This window comes from Heptranchias perlo, chromosome 15 (genome assembly GCF_035084215.1).
Source record: "Heptranchias perlo isolate sHepPer1 chromosome 15, sHepPer1.hap1, whole genome shotgun sequence".
NCBI classification, from domain to species: domain Eukaryota; kingdom Metazoa; phylum Chordata; class Chondrichthyes; order Hexanchiformes; family Hexanchidae; genus Heptranchias; species Heptranchias perlo.
The window spans coordinates 391790-407613 of record NC_090339.1 but is presented as its reverse complement, the minus strand read 5'-3'; the positions used below and the strand labels follow the sequence as shown (position 1 = coordinate 407613).

The following is a 15824-nucleotide window of genomic DNA, read 5'->3' as shown; positions in this document are numbered from 1 at the left end:
GCTAATCGACTGTAGGAGGCAATACAAACAACTTTGATTCTGCCCTTACCCAACAAGCAGGCAGACTCTCCAGCACAGTGACCACCGGGGGAACCTTGGAGGATCTTTCCCACTCTCTGACCCAGGAGTACTGAGGCCAATTGGAGCAACTCCTACTGATGCCCTGACTAAGACCGGCTAACTCAACACAAACTGGGGAGGATTTTAGATTCTCCAGTCTGTGTGGCTCAGTACTACATATGGGATCGCTGGGAGAGCTGAACAATTGGGGTTCTGTTTTAACAGCAGTGTGCAAGAAACTTAAGTCACAGCTCAGCTGTCTCCCAGTGTGCCTGCCGCTCTCTCCCATTCTGCCCCTTCCTGTTCCATGTGGATTCATGTTTAACTCCCCTTTGTCTTTCCTCTGTCTTTTCACAATGCCCTTGTACGGTGTCCCAATTTTTAAAGTCTACCAACAGCTATTAACCCCTCAGCTGCATCTGTACAACTTGCTGTCACATCACCTTATTTATTTTTACTTAGTCATGTAAAAGGGCTGATCCCTTTATCAGTGCTGACTCTGGTCAAGAATCCCACCTTTAATTGAAATGCTTTATCAGTGGTGTTATTACCAGGTGGTACGAGTGGTATATAAATGGTATATGGGTGGTATATGAGTGGTATATGGATGGTTTATGGATGGTATATGGATGGTATATAGGTCGTATAAGGTGGTATATGAGTGGCATTTGAGTGGCATATGGATGGTATCTGCGTGATAAATAGATAGTATATTGGTGGTATATGGATAGTATATGCGTGGTATATGGATAGTATATTGGTGGTATATGGATAGTATATTGGTGGTATATGGATAGTATATTGGTGGTATATGGATAGTATATGCGTGGTATCTCCATTGATGTTGAGAAAGTGGTTAAAAAAGCATAAGGGATCCTGGGCTTTATAAATAGAGGCATAGAGTACAAAAACAAGGAAGTTCTGATGAACCTTTATAAAACACTGGTTCGGCCACAGCTGGAGTATTGTGTCCAGCTCTGGGCTCCGCACTTTACGAAGGACGTGAAGGCCTTAGAGAGGGTGCAGAGGAGATTTACTAGAATGATTCCAGGGATGAGGGACTTTAGTTACGTGGATAGACTGGAGAAGCTGGGGTTGTTCTCCTTGGAACAGAGAAGGTTGTGAGGAGATTTGATAGAGGTATTCAAAATCATGAAGGGTCTAGACAGAGTAGATAGAGAGAAACTGTTCCCATTGGTGGAAGGGTCAAGAACCTGAGGACATAGATTTAGGTGATTGGCAAAAGAACCAAAGGTGACATGAGGAAAAACATTTTTACACAGCGAATGGTTAGGATCTGGAATGCACTGCCCGAGGGGGTGGTGGAGGCAGATTCAATCATGGCCTTCAAAAGGGAACTGGATAAGTACTTGAAAGGAAAAAATGTGCAGGGCTATGGGGATAGGGCGGGGGAGTGGGACTAGCTGGATTGCTCTTGCGTAGAGCTGGCGTGGATGGGCTGAATGGCCTCCTTCCATGCTATAACCTTTCTATGATTCTCTGATTCTATTTGGGTGGTATACGAGTGACAAATCCCCTTTGTCCCGTCATACTGGGAAACACAGGCATGCTTCTGTTGTCGAACTCAGAAATGTCTAAGTCTCTTTACCCACTGATGTCATGATTACAGTCATTCAAACAAATCTGTTCCAACATAAGAAAAGTGCACTTTACTCAAGATCAGGCTCTGCATCATTTGGGCAGGTATTGATTACCCTGAGCCAGTTTAGGTGGCGGATGCCTAGGCTTTAGCTTGGGTTAGCATCTGCTCATCAGTTGCTGTGACAGATTCCTCTGCTGTTTGTCTCAGCCGCTGAATCAGCCCCACAGCAATGCAGAACTTAATCTACTGCCAGTGAAATGTTATCACACACTCATTAAAGAGGTTCGCAATTGCTTTCAAAGGTATTATAAGTGGAATAGTTTAGATTGATTGCAGGGCTGAAACAGTACAGTCTGAAGGGCATTTAATGGCTGTCCCATTAAAACTGGGGCAGACTTGCCCTGAGATCTCAATGGGTGAATGCGCAGTTCAATGTGGCACTGAGTCAAATCCCAATGCCCAGTCCCTGTTCTGTGCTGAGTTAGTTGATCGCTTCCAGGAAAACAGTTAGGGATACAAATGGGTCCCAGTGCCCATGTACTGGGGAAGGACGAATCGGCCAGGGTGATGCCTGCTGCAAAGCGCTCCTGCCTGGGTTGTGGCTGATGACACAGTGCCCTCACATGTTTGAATAGCTTGTTGAGACTCACAAAGAATGGCCACTTGGGTGAAGTTCTCCATGGCACTGTGTCTAGGGTCACTGGTGCAAAGTGCAAAGGGACAGAAATTATATATATATATATATCTGATGAGAATGGGCTGTGGGATCTGCGCCTTAAACCACCAGCAGAAGGTGAGTTGATTTATGTATATGTCAGATCATGAATCCTAGGCGCAGTGATCACAATGTGCCCGTTTACATCTCATTACAATCTAAGTAGCAAGTCAGAAATAACACCGGGATTACAGGCTGCTTGAGTAACTGAAGTTCATCTTGTTCCGTAATCTCCTACAGTATCATTGGGAGAGGAGGGGGGTCACTGCTCCATGCACTAACCAGACAGATGGGGAAACAGTCTGGGAAGTCAATCAGAGCGCTATCATTTGAACTGGGACTGAGGTCCATTCTAATCATCTCTTCAGCAAATCACCGCCAGCGGACGATCGGAAAGACCAGCGGTCTCACCCGGTGTTCGACAATATCACCACAAGTTCTTAAATGATCAGACATTACACTTATCAATGACACACAACTTTTTAAATCATTACACTTCAGTTATGGTTATTAGTTAAACAAGTTACTACAAATCATTGCTATTATTGAGACATTCGTTATTAAGTTATTAGTTAGACTTTAGTTACTGATATTTTCAATTAATTTTCATCAGTATTGAAACCTACCTCAGAACTCCAGCCCCATTTCTCTGCTTTATCCCACTGTTAGTAATTTAGTTCATTCGCACACCAATGACTGAGCCTGTTCTGAACCGCCAAAGCTTCTCTGATTAGTCCTGAGATAATAACTATCACTCAATCATTACTTTAATGTCGGATGTTCACAATCGGTCTATGTGCTGCTGTGCCTGATAATTAGCACAACAGCAGTCTGCCCCCCCTCCACTCGAAAACACAAAGACCAAACTCCCTCTTCTGGTTAGTTCACCGCTCCGGGAAATGCGAGGTTCGGTCTCGGCTCTGTGGGTTAACCTCCCCTCCCGGTCTGATGGCCACAGTATCTTCAGGAGAACACTCGGCCAGTCTTCTCACTCCTGATCATTACTCAGTCAGCCCTGTGGAACCGTTTGCGGATGTGTGTTTGTGAACATGCGCATGTGTCTGTGTGTGTGTGTGTGTGTGTGTGTTTGGACATAAGCATGGGATGGGATTGGGCTCAGCTGTGACATTGCCATGGTTGAATAGTCATCGCTCTGGTTCATGCATTTAAATGTTCAATGGGTGAGATACCGGAGGGCGGTACTCGCCCCTGACCATTACTCACCCAGCGAGAGTCAGTGCCTGGAGGCGAGGAGAGCAGAATATGTGGGGGGTGGGAATGAAAGCAAAAAAAAAATCACAAATAATAAGCAGGGAAACTACATGCAAATTAGTCAACAGACAGTCTGTCGACACAGCATGTGATTGTATATAGTCCCATCATGACAGTCCCTCTACCCTCCCCTCCACACAAGTGTGAAACACCAAACAGTGAGCAAGCAGGACACCTCGAGCTTTATCTATCACCGTCATTCTCGGTTCCCTGACTCACTTTATTCAGTTTGTATACAAAACACAAAAGAGGTCTCACCCGTTTTTCATCCCTCACAGTTTCATCCAGCACTGGGAAGAGAGGTTTTTCTTTATATCTGCTATTTTCTGTTGCTGATGTTCCCCTCCCCTGAAGATTTCAGCTCCTGAAAAGGGCAGGGATCTAGTCGCGGCTGTGCACTATCACCAATAACAGAGCTGTGCACCATCACCAATTACAGAGCTGTGCACAATCACCGATAACAGAGCTGTTCACAATCACCGATAACAGAGATGTTCACAATCACCAGTAACAGGGCTGTGCACAATTACCGATAACAGACCTGTTCACAATCACCAGTAACAGGGCTGTGCACAAATACCGATAACAGAGCTGTTCACAATCACCGATAACAGAGCTGTTCACAATCACCGATAACAGAGATGTTCACAATCACCAGTAACAGGGTTTTGCACAATCACCGATAACAGACCTGTTCACAATCACCAGTAACAGGGCTGTGCACAAATACTGATAATAGAGCTGTTCACAATCACTGATAACAGAGCTGTGCACAATCACCGATAATGGAGCTGTTCACCATCACTGATAACAGAGCTGTGCACTATCGCCAATAACAGTATTGTGCACAATCACTGATAACAGACTGTTCACTATTACCAATAATAGAGCTGTTCACCAATACCGATAACAGAGCTGTGTACCATCATCGAAAATAGAACCGTGTAGCATCACCAATAAAAGAGCTGTGCACCATCACTGATAACAGAGCTGTGCACCATCACTGATAACAGAGCTGTGCACCATCACTGATTTCAGAGCTGTGCACCATCACTGATAACAGAGCTGTGCACCATCACTGATTTCAGAGCTGTGCACCATTACTGCTAATAGAGCTGTGCATCATCACCGATAACAGCACTGTGCACAATCAATGACAACAGATCTGTGTACCACAACAAGCAACAGGGCTGTGCACTATCATCAATAACAGTGTTGTGCACAATCACCAATAACAAAGCTGTTCACTATTACCGATAACAGAGCTGTTCACCAATACCGATAACAGAGCTGTGCACAATCATTGAAAACAGAGCTGTGCATCATCACCAATAAAAGAGCTGTGCACCATCACTGATAACAGAGCTGTTCACCAATACCGATAATAGAGCTGTGCACAATCATCAAAGCGAAGCCATACACCATCACCAATAAAAGAGCTGTGCAGCATCACCAATAAAAGAGCTGTGCACCATCACCGATAACAGAGCTGTTCACCAATACCGATAATAGAGCTGTGCACAATCATCAAAGCAAAGCCATACACCATCACCAATAAAAGAGCTGTGCACCATCACCGATAACAGAGCTGTTCACAATCACCAATAACAGAGCTGTTCACTATCACTGATAACAGAGCTGCGCACTATCGCCAATAACAGTATTGTGCACAATCACCAATAACAGAGCTGTTCACCATTACCAATAACAGAGCAGTGCACTATCATTGAAAAGAGAGCTATACAGCATCACCAATAAAAGAGCTGTGCACCATCACTGATTAACAGAGCTGTGCATCATCACCGATTACAGAGCTGTGCACCATCACCGATTACAGAGATGTGCACCATCACCGATTACAGAGCTGTGCATCATCACCGATTACAGAGCTGTGCATCATCACTGATTACAGAGATGTGCACCATCACCGATTACAGAGCTGTGCACCATCACCGATTACAGAGCTGTGCATCATCACCGATTACAGAGCTGTGCATCATCACTGATTACAGAGATGTGCACCATCACTGATAACAGAGCAGTGCACCATCACCGATTAGAGAGATGTGCACCATCACCGATTACAGAGATGTGCACCATCACCGATTACAGAGCTGTGCACCATCACCGATTACAGAGCTGTGCATCATCACCGATTACAGAGATGTGCACCATCACTGATAACAGAGCTGTGCATCATCACCGATTACAGAGCTGTGCATCATCACCGATTACAGAGATGTGCACCATCACTGATTACAGAGATGTGCATCATCACCGATTACAGAGATGTGCAACATCACCGATTACAGAGCTGTGCATCATCACCGATTACAGAGATGTGCACCATCACCGATAACAGAGCTGTGCACCATCACCGATTACAGAGATGTGCACCATCACCGATTACACAGATGTGCACCATCACCAATTACAGAGTTGTGCACCATCACTGATTACAGAGCTGTGCATCATCACCGATTACAGAGATGTGCACCATCACCGATTACAGAGCTGCACATCATCACCGATTACAGAGATGTGCACCATCACCGATTACAGAGATGTGCACCATCACTGATTACAGAGCTGTGCATCATCACCGATTACAGAGATGTGCACCATCACCGATTACAGAGCTGCACATCATCACCGATTACAGAGCTGTGCACCATCACTGATAACAGAGCTGTGCACCATCACCGATTACAGAGCTGTGCATCATCACTGATTACAGAGATGTGCACCATCACCGATTACAGAGCTGTGCACCATCACCGATTACAGAGCTGTGCATCATCACCGATTACAGAGCTGTGCATCATCACTGATTACAGAGATGTGCACCATCACTGATAACAGAGCAGTGCACCATCACCGATTAGAGAGATGTGCACCATCACCGATTACAGAGATGTGCACCATCACCGATTACAGAGCTGTGCACCATCACCGATTACAGAGCTGTGCATCATCACCGATTACAGAGATGTGCACCATCACTGATAACAGAGCTGTGCATCATCACCGATTACAGAGCTGTGCATCATCACCGATTACAGAGATGTGCACCATCACTGATTACAGAGATGTGCATCATCACCGATTACAGAGATGTGCACCATCACCGATTACAGAGCTGTGCATCATCACCGATTACAGAGATGTGCACCATCACCGATTACAGAGATGTGCACCATCACCGATTACACAGATGTGCACCATCACTGATTACAGAGATGTGCATCATCACCGATTACAGAGATGTGCACCATCACCGATAACAGAGCTGTGCACCATCACCGATTACAGAGATGTGCACCATCACCGATTACACAGATGTGCACCATCACCAATTACAGAGTTGTGCACCATCACTGATTACAGAGCTGTGCATCATCACCGATTACAGAGATGTGCACCATCACCGATTACAGAGCTGCACATCATCACCGATTACAGAGATGTGCACCATCACCGATTACAGAGCTGCACATCATCACCGATTACAGAGATGTGCACCATCACCGATTACAGAGATGTGCACCATCACTGAATACAGAGCTGTGCATCATCACCGATTACAGAGATGTGCACCATCACCGATTACAGAGATGTGCACCATCACTGATTACAGAGCTGTGCATCATCACCGATTACAGAGATGTGCACCATCACCGATTACAGAGCTGCACATCATCACCGATTACAGAGCTGTGCACCATCACTGATAACAGAAGCTGTGCGCCATCACTATAACAGAGCTGTGCGCCATCACTATAACAGAGCTATGTACCATCACTGATAATAGAGCTGTGCACCATCACTGATAGAAGAGCTGTGCACCATCACCGATAACAGAGCTGGGCACCATCACCGATAACAGACTTGGGCACCATCACCGATAACAGACTTGGGCACCATCACTGAAAGCAGAACTGTGCACCATCACCGATAACACAGCGGTGCACAATCACCGAAAACAGAGCTGAGCACAATCGCCGATAACAGAGCTGTGCACAATCACTGATCAACGAAGGTTCACTAGATTGACTCCTGGGATGAGAGGGTTGTCATAGGAGGAAAGATTGAGTAGACTGGGCCTATACTCTCTGGGGTTTAGAAGAATGAGAGATTATCTCATTCTTGTAAACATGTAAAATTCTGAGAGGGCTTGACAAGGTAGACGCTGAGAGTCTGTTTCCCCTGAATCCCTCCACTCAGGGCTCTGACCCGTCACAGCACTGAAACAGCCCTTATCAAAGTCATAAATGACATCCTCTGTGACTGTGACCATGGTAAACTCTCCCTCCTCATCCTTCTCCACCTGTCCGCAGCCTTTGACACGGTTGACCACACCGTCCTCCTCCAACACCTCTCCTCCATCGTCCAGCTGGGAGGGACTGCCCTCTCCTGGGTCCATTCTTATCTATCCAGTCATAGCCAGAGAATCTCCTGTAATGGCTTCTCTTCCCACTCCCGCACCGTTACCTCTGGAGTCCCCCGAGGATCTATCCTTGGCCCCTCCTATTTCTCATCTACATGCTGCCCCTCGGCGACATCATCCGAAAACACGACGTCAGATTCCACATGTACACTGACGACACCCAGCTCTACCTCACCCCCACCTCCCTCGACCCCTCCACTGTCTCTCATTTGTCACATTGCTTGTCCAACACCCATCGTTGGATGTGCAATAATTTCCTCCAAATAAATATTGGGAAGACCGAAGTCATTGTCTGTGGTCTCTGGCACAATCTCCGTTCCCTCGCCACCGACTCCATCCCTCTCCCTGTCCACTGTCTGAGGCTGAACCAGACCGTTCGCAACCTTGGCGTCCTATTTGACCCTGAGATGAACTTCCGACCCCCGATCCACTCCATCACCAAGACCGCCTACTTCCACCTCCCTAACATCGCCCGTCTCCGCCCGTCACAGCTCATCTGCTGCTGAAACCCTCATCCATGCCTTTGTTACCTCCAGACTGGACTATTCCAATATTCTCCTGGCCGGCCTCCCATCTTCCACCTCCATAAACTTGGGCTCATCCAAAACTCTGCTGCCTGTATCCTAACTTGCACCAGGTCCCGTTCTCCCATCACCCATGTGCTCGCTGACCTACATTGGCGGCCGTGCCTTCAGCCGTCTAGGCCCTAAGCTTTGGAATTCCCTCCCTAAACCTCTCTACCTCTCTCTCCTCCTTTAAGATGCTCCTTAAAACCTACCTCTTTGACCAAGCTTTTGGTCACCTGTCGTAATATCTTCTTATGTGGGCTCAATGGGAAATTTTGTTTGATAATCGCTCCTGTGAAGCGCCTTGGGACGTTTTACTATGTTAAAGGCGCTATATAAATGCGGGTAGTAGTAGTAGTAGTAGTAGTTGTTGTTGTTGTTGTTGGGCGGTGAATCTAGAACCAGGGGTCACAGTCTCAGGATAAGGGGTCGGCCATTTAAGATTGAGATGAGGAGGAATTTCTTCACTTAGAGGGTCGTGAATCTTTGGAATTCTCTACCCGAGAGGGCTGTGGATGCTCAGTCATTGAGTATATGCAAGACTGAGATTGATAGATTTTTGGACTCTACGGGAATCGAGTGACATGAGGATCAGGCGGGAAAGTGGAGTTGAGGTTAAAGATCAGCCATGATCTTGTTGAATGATGGAGCAGGCTCGAGGGGCCGAATGGCCTACTCCTGCTCCTATTTCGTATGTTCTTATAACGGAGCTGTTCAAAATCACTGAATGCAGAGCTGTGCACCATTATTGAAAACAGAACTCTGCGCCATTACTTATAACAAAGCTGTGCACTGTCACTAATAACAAAGTTGTGCACCATCACTGATAACAGAGCTGTGCACCATCACCAACAGACCAGTCCACCACCACAAATAACTGCCCTGTCCACCATTACAGGCAACATCGCTGTTAACATTGTTGTGTTACATCATCTACAATCATTGATAACAGAGCTGTGCACCATTGCCTATATCAAAGGTGTGTACCATCACTGATATCACAGCAGTGCACTATCGTCGATAACAGAGCAATGCACGATCAATGATAACAGAACTTTGCATCATCATCAATAACAGAGCAGTGCATCATCACTGGTAACAAAGTTGTGTACTATCACCGAGAACAGCCCCATGCACCCTCACCGATAATAGAGCTGTGCACCATCACTCATAACAGAGCTGTGCACCATTGCTGATGACCGAGCTGTGCACTATTACTGATAACACAACTGTGCACCATCACTGATAATAGAGCTGTCCGCCATCACCAATAACAGAGCTGTGCACCATCATTGACAGCAGAGCTGTGCACCATCGCCAATAACAGAGCTGTGCACCACCGATAACAGAGCTGTGCACCACCGATAACAGAGCTGTGCATCACCAATAACAGAGCTGTGCACCATCATTGACAGCAGAGCTGTGCACCATCGATAACAAAGCTGTGCACCATCGCCAATAACAGAGCTGTGCACCATCATTGACAGCAGAGCTGTGCACCATCGATAACAAAGCTGTGCACCATCGCCAATAACAGAGCTGTGCACCATCACCGATAACAGAGCTGTGCACCATCGATAACAAAGCTGTGCACCATCGCCAATAACAGAGCTGTGCACCATCATTGACAGCAGAGCTGTGCACCATCGATAACAAAGCTGTGCACCATCGCCAATAACAGAGCTGTGCACCATCACCGATAACAGAGCTGTGCACCATCGATAACAAAGCTGTGCACCATCGCCAAGAACAGAGCTGCGCTCCATCATCGATAGCAGATCTGTGCACCATCGATAACAAAGCTGTGCACCATCGCCAATAACAAAGCTGTGCACCATCGCCAAGAACAGAGCTGTGCACCACCGATAACAGAGCTGTGCACCATCGCCAATAACAGAGCTGCACACCATCATCGATAGCAGATCTGTGCACCATCATTGAGATCAGATTGGTCAACCAATGATAACAGAGCTGTACACAATAATCGATAACAGTGCTGTGCACTATCACTGATAACTGAGATGTGCATTATCACTGAGAACACAGCAGTGCACTATCACTGATAACCGAGATGTGCACCATCACTGATAACAGAGCTGTGATCCATCACAGATATCAGGCCTGTGCACTACAAGAGGCAACAGTGCTGTTCACCATGATCGATAACAGAGCTGTGTACCATGAATATCAGGGGTGTGCAAAATCATCGATAACAGAGCTGTGCATGATCAGCTATAGCATAGCTGTTCACCATCACCTATAACAGTGCTGTGCACTATCACCATAACAGAGCAGTGCACAATCACTGATGATAGAACTGTGCACCATCACTAATAATGGACCAGCGCTCCATCACAGATAAGAACCCTGTGCACCATTACAGGCAACAGAGCTTTGCAATATCGCCGATAACAGACCTAATACCGTCACCTATAACAGAGGTGTGCACAATCAACGATAAGAGAGCTGTGCACCACCAACTATAACAGGTGTGTGCACCATCATCATTAACAGAGCTGTGCATCCGCACGTATAAGAGACCTGTGCACCATTGCTGATTACAGACCTGTGCACCATCAACAATAACAGACCTGTGCACCATCGCTGATTACAGACCTGTGCACCTTCACCAATAACATAGCTGTGCATCACCAATTATAACAGAGTTGTCCACCATAACTGACAACAGAGCCATCACCAATAACAAACCAGTGCACCATCACAGATAAAAGCCCTGTGCATAATTACAGGCAACAGAGCTGTGCACCATCACCAATAACAGAGCTGCGTACCATCATCGAGAACAGAGCTGTGCACCATCACTGATAATAGAGCTGTGCACCATCACTGATATCAGAACTGCGCACCATCACTGATAACAGAGCTGCGCACCATCACTGATAACAGAGCTGTGCACCATCACTGATATCAGAGCTGTGCACCATCACCAAAAACAGAACTGTGCACTGTTACTGATAATAAGGATGTGCACCATCACCAATAATAGAACTGTGCAATATCACTTACAACAGCCCCATGCAGCATAACAGGCAACAGAGCTGTGCATCATCACCAATAACATAGCTGTGCATCATCAATTATAACAGTGCTGTGCACCATCACTGATAATGGAGCTGTGCACCACCACTGATAACAGAGCAGTACACCATCACCGATAACAGAGCTGTGCACACTCATCAATCAAATAGCTGTTCACCATCATCGAGAGTAAAGCCATGCATCAGCAATGGCAGAGCTCTGACCATCGCTGATAATAGTGCTGTGCACCATCATTGATAACAAATCCGTGCACAACCTTCAATCAAATATCTGTGCACCATCATCGAACATAGAGCTGTGCACCACCGATAACTGAGATGTGCACCATCACTGATAACAGAGTCATCCATTATCACCGATATAACAGACCAGTGCAACATCGCAGATAACAGCCCTGTGCACCATGACGGGCATCAGAGCTGTGCAACATTGTGGTTAACAGAGCTATGTACCATCATCTACAATCATCAATAACAGAGCTACACACCATCACCCATAACGGATCTGTGCACCATCTCTGAGAACAGAGTTATACACCGTCATAGATAACAGAGCTGTGCACAATCATCAATAACAGAGCTGTGCACCATTGCTGATACCAGAGCTCTGAACCATGGCCGATAACAGAAATGTGGACCATAATCGATGAGAGAGACGTGCACCATCACCAATGAGAGAATTGTGCACCATCACCAATAACAGAGGTGTGCACCATTACTGATAAGAGAGCTGTGCACCCTTACCAGTGACAGAATTGTGGACCTTCATCGATAACAGAGCTGTGTGCCACCACCGATAAGAGTGCCATGAACCATCACCAATACCAGCATTGTGCAGCTTAAGAGGCAATGGAGCTGTGCACCATCACTGATAGCAGAGCTGTGCACCATAATCGAGGTGTGCACAATTACTGACAACAGAGCAGTGTGTACCATAACATAGAATCATGGTATTATAGAAAGTTATGGCACAGAAGGAGGCCTTTCGGCCCATCGTGTCCCTGTTGGCCGACAAAGAGCTTTCCAGCTTAATCCCACTTTCCAGCACTTGGTCCGTAGCCCTGTAGGTTACGGCTCTTCAGGTGCTCATCCAGGTACTTTTTAAATGAGTTGAGGGTTTCTGCCTCTACCACCCTCTCAGGCAGTGAGTTCCAGACCCCCACCACCTTCTGGGTGAAAAAAATTCTCCTCAGCTCCCCTCCAATCCATCTACCAATTACTTTAAATCTATGCCCCCTGGTTATTGACCTCTCTGCTAAGGGACATAGGTCCTTCCTATCGACTCTATCTAGTCCTGTCATAATTTTATACACCTCAATTAAATCACCCCTCAGCCTCCTCTGTTCCAATGAAAACAACCCCAGCCTATCCAATCTTTTCTCATAGCTAAAATTCTCCAGTCCTGGCAACATCCTCGTAAATCTCCTCTGTACCCTCTCTAGTGCAATCACATCTTTCCTGTAATGTGGTGACCAGAACTGTACACAGTACTCAAGCTGTGGCCTAACAGGCAACAGGCAACAGAGCTGTGCACCATCACTGATAACAGAGCTGTGCACCATCACTGATAACAGAGCTGTGCACCATTACTGATAACAGAGCTGTGCACCATCACTCAAAACAGAGCTATGCACCTTCACTGACAACAGAGCTGTGCACCATCACTGATAACAGAGCTGTGCACCATTACTGATAACAGAGCTGTGCACCATCACTCAAAACAGAGCTGTGCACCATTACTGATAACAGAGCTGTGCACCATTACTGATAACAGAGCTGTGCACCATCACTCAAAACAGAGCTGTGCACCATTACTGATAACAGAGCTGTGCACCATTACGAGAACAGAGCTGTGCACCTTCACTGATAACAGAGCTGTGCACCATCACTCAAAACAGAGCTGTGCACCTTCACTGATAACAGAGCTGTGCACCATCACTGATAACAGAGCTATGCACCTTCACTGACAACAGAGCTGTGCACCATCACTCAAAACAGAGCTGTGCACCTTCACTGATAACAGAGCTGTGCACCATCACTGATAACAGAGCTGTGCACCTTCACTGATAATAGAGCTGTGCACCATAACAAGCATCAGGGCTGTGCACCGTGATCAATTACATCATCACAGAAAGCAGAGCTGTGCACCATGACCGATAACAGGGCTGTGCACCATGACCGATAACAGGGCTGTGCACCATGACCGATAACAGGGCTGTGCACCATGACCGATAACAGGGCTGTGCACCATGACCGACAACAGGGCTGTGCACCATGACCGATAACAGGCTGTGCACGATGACCGATAACAGGGTGTGCACCATGACCGACAACAGGGTGTGCACCATGACCGATAACAGGGCTGTGCACCATGACCGATAACAGGGCTGTGCACCATGACCGATAACAGGGCTGTGCACCATGACCGATAACAGGGCTGTGCACCATGACCGACAACAGGGCTGTGCACCATGACCGATAACGGGTCTGTGCACCATGACCGACAACATGGCTGTGCACCATGACCGATAACAGGGTGTGCACCATGACTGACAACAGGCTGTGCACCATGACTGATAACAGGGCTGTGCACCATGACCGATAACAGGCTGTGCACCATGACCGATAACAGGGTGTGCACCATGACTGACAACAGGGTGTGCACCATGACCGATAACAGGGTGTGCACCATGACCGATAACAGGGTGTGCACCATGACCGATAACAGGGTGTGCACCATGACCGATAACAGGGTGTGCACCATGACCAACAACAGGGTGTGCACCATGACCGATAACAGGGTGTGCACCATGACTGACAACAGGGTGTGCACCATGACCGATAACAGGGTGTGCACCATGACCGATAACAGGGCTGTGCACCATGACCGATAACAGGGTGTGCACCATGACCGATAACAGGGCTGTGCACCATGACCGATAACAGGGTGTGCACCATGACTGACAACATGGCTGTGCACCATGACCGATAACAGGGTGTGCACCATGACCGATAACAGGGCTGTGCACCATGACCGATAACAGGGCTGTGCACCATGACTGACAACATGGCTGTGCACCATGACCGATAACAGGGTGTGCACCATGACCGATAACAGGGTGTGCACCATGACCGATAACAGGCTGTGCACCATGACCGATAACAGGGTGTGCACCATGACTGACAACAGGATGTGCACCATGACTGACAACATGGCTGTGCACCATGACCGATAACAGGGCTGTGCACCATGACCGATAACAGGGTGTGCACCATGACCGATAACAGGATGTGCACCATGACCGATAACAGGGTGTGCACCATGACCGACAACAGGGCTGTGCACCATGACCGATAACAGGGTGTGCACCATGACCGATAACAGGGCTGTGCACCATGACCGATAACAGGGTGTGCACCATGACCGACAACAGGGCTGTGCACCATGACCGATAACAGGGTGTGCACCATGACCGATAACAGGGCTGTGCACCATGACCGATAACAGGGTGTGCACCATGACCGATAACAGGGCTGTGCACCATGACCGATAACAGGGTGTGCACCATGACTGACAACATGGCTGTGCACCATGACCGATAACAGGGCTGTGCACCATGACCGATAACAGGGTGTGCACCATGACCGATAACAGGGTGTGCACCATGACTGACAACATGGCTGTGCACCATGACCGATAACAGGGTGTGCATCATGACCGATAACAGGGCTGTGCACCATGACCGACAACAGGGCTGTGCACCATGACCGATAACAGGGCTGTGCACCATGACCGATAACAGGGCTGTGCACCATGACCGATAACATGGCTGTGCACCATGACCGATAACAGGGCTGTGCACCATGACCAATAACAGGGCTGTGCACCATGGCCGATAACAGGGTGTGCACCATGACCGATAACAGGGTGTGCACCATGACCGATAACAGGGCTGTGCACCATGACCGATAACAGGGTGTGCACCATGACCGATAACAGGGCTGTGCACCATGACCAACAACAGGGTGTGCACCATGACCGATAACAGGGTGTGCACCATGACCGATAACAGGGTGTGCACCATGACCAACAACAGGGTGT

General features: G+C 47.5%; 1 protein-coding gene across 1 annotated transcript in view; it reads right to left on the bottom strand.

The window, feature by feature from the left end:
* LOC137332829 (gamma-aminobutyric acid receptor subunit alpha-3-like) overlaps positions 1 to 3087 on the bottom strand; it is a 581305-nt gene extending 578218 nt beyond the window's left edge. Inside the window, exon 1 of the mRNA XM_067996761.1 lies at positions 3005 to 3087. The gene's annotated coding sequence lies outside the window, so the exon portion shown is untranslated. The remainder of the gene's footprint in view (positions 1 to 3004) is intronic.
* Between the last annotated feature and the right edge of the window lie 12737 nt (positions 3088 to 15824).